This window comes from Myiozetetes cayanensis, unplaced genomic scaffold, assembly GCF_022539395.1.
Source record: "Myiozetetes cayanensis isolate MyiCay16 unplaced genomic scaffold, myiCay2020 scf7, whole genome shotgun sequence".
In the NCBI taxonomy this organism is placed as follows: Eukaryota; Metazoa; Chordata; class Aves; order Passeriformes; family Tyrannidae; genus Myiozetetes; species Myiozetetes cayanensis.
The window spans coordinates 26,542,711-26,551,233 of record NW_026087964.1 but is presented as its reverse complement, the minus strand read 5'-3'; positions in this window follow the sequence as shown (position 1 = coordinate 26,551,233).

Here is an 8,523-nt window from a genome sequence, read left to right as displayed (position 1 = left end):
TCTAGTTTTGAAGATTACACTAATTTTATTTTTTTTAATTTTATTTTTATTTATCTTTCATGATTTTATTTTATTTTACTTGTGTCTAAATAGTAAACAGAAGACTGAAAACTGTAATAAGAAACAACACAATGGAACTGGAAGACAAATCCCATAACAAAACTTTAAGGTCTTGATACTTGTCCTATTGGTTTGATTTTTTTACAACCATATATGTCAACTAAAGCCAAGGATTTACAGTATCACTGTATTTTCATTTGAACCTTATTCATTGGAAACTTTTATTTTGAAAGTGGAAATCAATTTGAAGAGTACTGCATCTATTACTTTCATCTTCACTGCCTATAAGAAAAACACTTAGAAAAATAATCAGAGATTGCATGGAAACTTAAATCAATTTGTTAACAATTTCAGAACATTTACAACATCTAAGTATGAAAATTGAACAAAAGCTTTCTGATACTTTTTATTTTAAGCTGCAGTTTCAGCAATCCATTTCCAGGGGCAAGTGAAAGATGGGAAGTAAAATTAAGGTATTTTATGCAATTTTATCTGACTTTCATTAGGGTTCAAGAGTCATGGGTGCTATACATACATGAGAGAGCATGAATCAGCAAGGTAAGAAATTGCATTTACTTCAACATAAGATTGAAGTAGTTGTTAAGAGTCATTAATTTGAAAAGAAACAAGACAAGCTTTGACTTTTGAAGTAACTTTTAAAAGCCCAAAGGAACAACTTCTTGTTATTGGAGGATATGGGAAGAGGGTAAATATTTTTGCTGGCAGTAAATGACTAGCCTGTAAGTAAAGTGTGTTGTTGAAGTTCAGGGAACTTCTGATTTTCCAAGGTATTTTGGGACAATCTGTGTATGTGGACTATGTAAATCCAAAAGGAACTACTTTTAAAAATTTCATCTGTTCTACACTGGCTATTTTCTTCCCTCTTTATCTTGTTAAAAGATTCCGAGGCAGACTACTCCAGCTTGGAGAAAATTGAAAGGGGGAAAGGGCCTAAAAATGCCCCTGACAGCCAAGTAACTCTATACTTCTATGTCAAATCTGAACTGAGTAAATAATTACTTGACTTTAATTATAAAAGCTTAAAATGGGATTATGACACTGTATAGCTTTGCTAAGTGGAATAAATTTTGCTCTTTTGGAATAACTGTTGCAATATAGAAGTGTTCTTAGTTCTGCTAATCACAGCTGTTATCCCAACTTAAATAAAAATCCACTTATAGAGCTTATCTAATGAATAAGGTCTATTCTTGCTCTCGTGCACTGACCATAAAGGATGATGTATCATATGATTCTGTTATGGTTTTTGACAGGACACCACAGAAGCGTGAGATAATTTCTACAACATGACAGAAGCTGTTGTGACCACAGAAGAACACCAAATTATTCTAGAGTTGGAATTAAGATGGGAAATTATGCTTTTCAACATCAGTAGCAATTTCACATTAAAAGTCTGAGATCCCTCTGTGGCATTTAAACATAACACATTATTCTGCAATATGTTGCAACACTTTGCAGCAACATTGTTTTCACTTCTTTTGGTTTATGCAAATAAGCAAAACTATTTTAAATCTTTAGGTAGACGTGCTTTAATAATAGCAGTTTGTACTGAAGCTTCAGTCTGTTCTGTTTATAACCATGTTTATATGTTAGAAAAGAGTGGAAATTTGTCAACAAAACTGCCAGTTTTCTTCTGTGCCACTTCTGCAAACATTTACTCATGAATGTATTTTTATGTATTCATGTGTTTTCTGAAGGCCAGGTGCTCAAGAGCTTGGGAACATAAGAAATGTTGTTCCAGAACAGAGTAATGGTTCAGTGTTTTCCATATCCTGTTCAAGTGATGGCAATTGCTGGGTGCTTCACATCTACTTAATGCCGCAGTAATATATCATGCAGATATGATTGTCCTTATCCTAGACAACCCTGTCTGAAGAGCTGAATCTTCAATATTGCTAATCCTAAAGCTGTTATGGGCATTGCTGTTTAATGATAAATCTTTTTTTGCGAATCATTCTACCTCTACTATGTTAGACCAGTTTTAGCAGGTAGTAGCTCTGCTGTTTCACCAAAGAGTTGAATGCCTGTGACACCAAACTGCACTTTAAGAACAGATAGTGATTCTGGTCATTCATGATTTCCAGTGCCATTTTCAATTACAGATTTTCAGTGGTGTCAGTGGAAATGTATGCTCATCCTGCTAAAACTAGGAATAAAAGTACAAAACTGGCTAGGTGTTTTTCCATTCTATCCTCATAAAATCATGCATATAGTGATATATATTAAAAATCACTTCTAAACATGAACTCGACAGCAGACACCAGATATGATACTCCTCCTATGCTAGAGTTGTTAGTGTTGATAGATAACAGGCTTTGCCCAGTCGAGCTCTCTTCTGAGTTATGGTGCCTGATTGCTCTTGTTTCTATCTTCTGAACTTCACTGAAGACATTTGTATCTTTTTCTTAGATGACAGCTCAAAACTTGGCAAAATGCTACAGCCAAAGCTCTTGAAATTCTGAACTGAGGAACAAAATATTTCATGCATGCTTTGGACAATGCTCACAGGATGATGTTATCATTTTTTGAAATTGTTAAAACAGTCAACAGTTTATATATCCTCTAGACCTTTCTTTTGGGAGCTACTGTGCAACAAATTGTCCTTCAGTATTCATCTCCCAAGAGTATTCATTGCACATGATCTTAATGTCTTTTTTTTAAAAAAATACATGAGAACCATTTTGATTGCCAGTATCAGTTCCCTGTTATACAGGAGGTAATAAGGTCGATTTGACATTATTTGTTCTTGACATATCTGTGCTGGCTGGACCTTATATACTTCTTGTTTTCCAGATTCTTAAAACGTGAGGGTTTTTTCTTACATTCTCTCATGCTACTTGATTATTTTATTGTGTCATATTTATTGTTCATAAATATAAGGGAAAAGAAACTAACATCGTCTACTTGGACTTGGGCAAAGCATTTGACCCTGTCCTGTGTGACATCCCTGTCCTAAACTGGAGAGATACAGGTTTGATGGATGGACCACTTGGTGGACAAGAAATTACGCTCAAAGAATTGTGGTCAATAGCTCAAATCCAAGTGGAGAGCAGTGACAAGTGACATTCCTCACGTGCCGGTTTTGGGACTGACACTGTTTAATGTCTTTGTTGATGACATGGACAGTGGGATTGAGTGCACCCTCAGCATATTTGCTGACAACACCAAGCTGTGTTGTTCAGATGACACAGTGGAAGGAAGGGGTGGCATTCAGAGGGACCAGGCCAGGCTTCAGAGGTGGGCCTATGTGAACCCTATGAAGTTCAACAAGGCTAAGTGTAAGGTTCTGCATGTAGGTTGGAGAAATCCCAAGTACAGATAGAGGCTGAGTGGAGAATGGACTGAGAAAACCCCTGCCAAGAAGGACTTGGGGATGAGAAGCTTGCTGATGCTACAAGCAGTGTGTGCTTACAGCCCAAAAACCCAACTGCATTCTGGGCAGCATCAAAAGAAGTGTGACCAGCAGGTCAAGGGAGGTGATCCTGCCCCTCCGCTCTGCTCTGCTCTGGTGAGAACCCACCCTGAGCACTACATTCAGCTCTGGGGTCCCCAGCACAGGAAAGACATGGACCTGTTGGAGAAATCCCGGAGGAGGGTCACCAAGATGATCAGAGGGCTGGAGCACCTCATCTATGAAGACAAGCTGAGAGAGCTGGAGTTGTTCAGCCTGGAAAACAGAAGACTTTGGAGACACCTTATGGTACCTTTCAGTACCTAAAGGAGACCTGCAAGAGAGATAAGAGGGACTTCTTTACAAGCGTATGTAGTGACAGGACAAGGGGGAATGGTTTTAAACTGAGAGTAGATTTAAATTAGATAATGAGAAGACATTCTTTATGGTGAGGGTGGCGAGGCACCAGCACAGGTTGCCCAGAGAAGCTGGGGACATCCCATTCCCTGGAAGTATTCAAGGCCAGGATGGCTCTCTGATCAACTGGTCTAGTGGAAGGTGTTCTTGGCCATGGCAGTGGTATTGGAACTAGATGATTCTTATAGCCACTTCAAACACAAAACATGCTATGATTCTATGAAATGGAGGGGTTCTGTTCTGTCACTTCCATGTAATTGCGTGTCTATCTATGTTGGAAGTTTTAGTTATCAACTTCAAAGATTCTTTAAATGATGAAAAAAGCAAATAAGTTTATACTTCAATTACATGAATGAAAATATCATCATGTTTTTCTTTAAAAATATATGCAGGGCCCGTGGTTGAATTCTCTGAAAGTCCTCCTAGTCAGGAGAGAGAAGAGGTAAATGTGTAGAGGGAGACCAGCACATATCAAGGACTCAGAGGTAAGTTGTTTGTCAAGTGATGAATTGTACAGGTGATGGACTGTACTGGTTGAGTAAACTGTAGAATATTTTGCAAGGTCAGGCAAAATTTCCTTGATAAAGTAAAAACTCTGCTGGGTAAAAATTGATTTACTTTGGTATTAAGATTTGATCTAGATCCTTTTTAGAAGACTCTGACCAGCTGTTGTAAAATAAATTATACTACCATTCTACTGTATACTAGCTTCGGGTTTCAAGAGTGTTTTCAATACTGCATTGTATTTTAAAATTCCCAAAAAAAAACCAAACAAATAAGCAATAATATAGATCCAATATTGTGTATGTATACTAATTTTGAAGATCTGTGAAATTAATTACACATAGAGGTTTCACTATTGTTTATTTCACTTTGTCTTGCAGTTTAGAATATTAGAATACATATATTTCAATTAAATGCATGCTCCAATGCATACAGCTGAAATAAAAAAGTGATTTAAATAATAAAAAAAAGACTAAATTCTTGTAGAATTCAAAGCTTGAGAACTCAAAGTCATGGTTCACACCACCATGTTGTCCTGCTAAATGATGATGTTAGTAATAAGAGATCAACTGATTTATACATGAGGCTCCCAAGGATGGGAACCTGCTTACAGGTCAAGGACAGTCTTTGATTCTAAATAAAATTAAACGGTATACAGTGTGAAAACTCCAGTACTGCAAATACTTTTATTTATTTCACTGTTTAACTTGCCATAGGTGCTGATGGATCCCTCCCTAATGGTGAAAAGAAACTGTATTATCTGTCTGTGAAAAATGGACAAAGAGGTAATAGATTTTGAAATATGGAATAGGGATTGCATTCATTAGCAATGTAAAAACAGTTCCAATTGGTCTATAATTAATTAGGATGTTCTGCACTCAAATCAGTTCTTAGAATATTGTCAGCCTAGGTCAGTACTAAGTTAAAGTGTATTAACTTCATACATTGATTTTAAGGGAACTGTGGTGGCGTAAAGCAGGCAGGAAATTGGCTTGCCACTGTGACATTGGGAGTTGGAGCCTAGAGCCAAATCAGCATTTAATCAGCTAAACTGTAACTCCAGTGCAACCTAGGTAGCTCAGCTCTTTCAGACTCATTTACAAAGTGTCTGTTTGACTGCTTGAATGTGCCAACAGACTTACTTTTGGTCAGCAACATTAGTTAGCTCCCTAAAATCTAGATGCACGTAAACATTATTTTTAAAATGAGACATAGTATTTACTCATTCATCTTACACCCAGAGACACGAAATCAAATTGTAAATTTAACTGGACACATTTTCATTTGAAGAAAATGGGGTGTTTTTGTGGCTCCACAATATTTTTCATGGAGTACAAAATTATGAGAACTAAAAATTCTCTTCCATAAATGTGCTTTATAATACAAATGGAACAGATGCCATTCCCTGGCAGGGAATTTGGCTCATATTGTAACTTCCACTGACCTATTTTTTTGGTTCAAATAGGTTTCATTTATACCCTTAGGATTTTCTGGACATTGTTGTTCTCCTTGAAATCCCAGCCAACAGATATTAAAGAAGTTCAAGAAATAATGCCCATAGCAAGCAATTAAAAGAAACACAGACAATGCTCGACCAAGGTACTTGTCCTTCCTATTCTAAGGAAGGACAAGTTGTTAACTGTCTGAGAGAATTCCCTGATAAAGTCAATCCTGCATAATAACTTGAGAAGCTCACCTCTGCCATGTCCACAATTTATACAATCATATTGCTGAGTAGAAGGGGAAATGTTTTCCCTTGCTTTAGTCAATTATAAAATTATGAGAGCAGAAATACCAGGGAGGAGCAGTTTTGAATCCCCTGGCTTTGACCATTTTGAACATCCAAACTGATATGAAAATCAGTTGCCTTCTGTCCTTGATAGCCTGCTACAAGTCTCCTTCTGACCTGCATGAAGCTAGTGCAAGAGGGACGTACCTACAAACAGCAGTGGTCTGCCACTGTAGGGTGTATTGGCAGACTATCATCTTTGGACATAAATAAAGAATTACTTAGAGCTCTTCTATGGATATCAAGCTCTCCTTTTATCCCAGATGTGAGTTTGGCACGCATAAAAGTGGGTATGCACTCATTTTTTTCTTTCACAGTAGCAGAGATGGTAGGTTTCTGGCATCCACATTTTGTCTTCTGTAGTGGTACTTCTGATTTTCTTTACATTTCATCTGTCTGTAAAGTCCTATTTGAACAGTTGACTAGCAGTGTTTTGACATGGTTTCTACCAATTCTTCAGGTGTTTTCCCTAGAGCTTTGCAGTTTCATTTCCTCCTCTTTCTATATTTAGCACTGCCTATCAGTTTTCTAAATCAAAACAGTCTGTATTGATCCTGTTCCTTCTATTGCCAGTGTTCTCTTGATCTCTAATTTGATGGTTTTTAACTCCTCCTCTTTGATCAACTCCTTTGTAGGTATAAAATGTGTACACCCCCCATTTAATTTAACTTTTGCCTCCTTATGAAGTTTTTGTATGTAGATTATAACACCACAGGCTCTGAAACACACTGAGGGAAACAGGGTTTAAGGAGTCTATGCAATACAACACCATTACAGTACAACACAATACAAGCAACTCAGAGTACAAAGAAATCCATGCTACAGTACAATATTTGCATCTTTGAATTTGACACTATTTATTCTTTAATGTTGCTGAGAATGTCTACTTATTGGAGCTCAATGTCAGCTAAAAAGCCATATTATAAAATATTCAATTTTCATTCACGCCTGCGCTAATGAAATGGACTTTCAAAAAAATAAGCTTTCGAAGAACTGAGAAGTCATGGTTTAAAAAATGACTGCAAGTAATTTTGAGGCAAAGGTACATACGTGGGATGAAGAAAGTAGAGAGATATTTTTGCTACTGTAGCTGAATAAAAGGACAAAGTAAATTCAACAAGACTACTAATACAGCCTGTTATGTATGTTCTCAATAATAAAATTGCAGAGAGACATTTTGAATTCTACTGCATGGCTTCAAATGACTTTATTGTACCATTAGCTCTATAACCTTGCACTAAGAGCAACTAATGGTTCATAAAAATATCTTAAAGGAAATAATCCTAGCAACTCTTCATATGAGATGGTTTTCAAAGCTTTCCTCCAGTTACTAGTTGCTATTTAGTTCAACAACCTATGTGACGAGTCATTACCTTTGACTATATTAATTATAATTATTTTGACAAAAGACATGACATTTTCATTAACCAGTAAAGAAAACCCTAATCTAAAAAATTAAAAACTGTAAGGTGAAAGAAAAGGATATGAAAGAAAAATAGGGAAAAAACAAGGAAATTTAGAAAGAAAGTGGTAAGGAAAAAGAGAGGGGAAAGAAAGGAAAAATACAAGGGTAGAGAATCAGATCTTGTTTTTCTTTACTTTTATAGTTGTTCTCTTTGTTTAATCCTATTTTATTTGTAGATAACAACAATTCATATAGTCATAGAATCAGTTAGGTCGGACATAGAGTCTAATTATAAACCTACCACTGCCAAGTCCATCAGTAAACCATGTCCCTTAAGTGCCAATTGTTTATGTATCGTGTAGCATTGCTAGAAGACATTCTCTGCTTCCTATGGAAAACATTGATTATGTATCTTCATAGATGAGCTCCAGGGCTGAGTCAGCTGGGAAGATTACTAGTGTTCAACTTTTCTGAATATGAGATATCCAGTTAGCATCAAAGTAAGGCAAAAAATTATTAGTGACACACAACAAAGTTATTATAACACATCAAAAATTTTTCTATTCTCAGATATTTTTACTGCAGTTCCAGAGAAAATATATCACTAGAGATTTGTAAGCACTAGAGAGACAAATTTAGTCACAGAACTATTTGAGTGCCCTTTTAGTACCCATATTCACCAATAGGTGCCTCATTACCTGACAGAATGTAAATAACTGAAATAGCTTATATGTTTGTGACTCAGAAAAATGAGTCATGTGGTAAGCCAGTTACTCTTTTCAAGTAATGATGTAACACCAAATTGTTCTGACATTTTGATAGTGATCTCAAGGGAAAAAAAAGAGCTGTAGAGAAAGGCAAGAATCACATTCAGCTGCATACTTTGTGGCCTGAAGACCCAAAGTAATCAAAATTAGCTATTACCTTTTTTAGATGGAA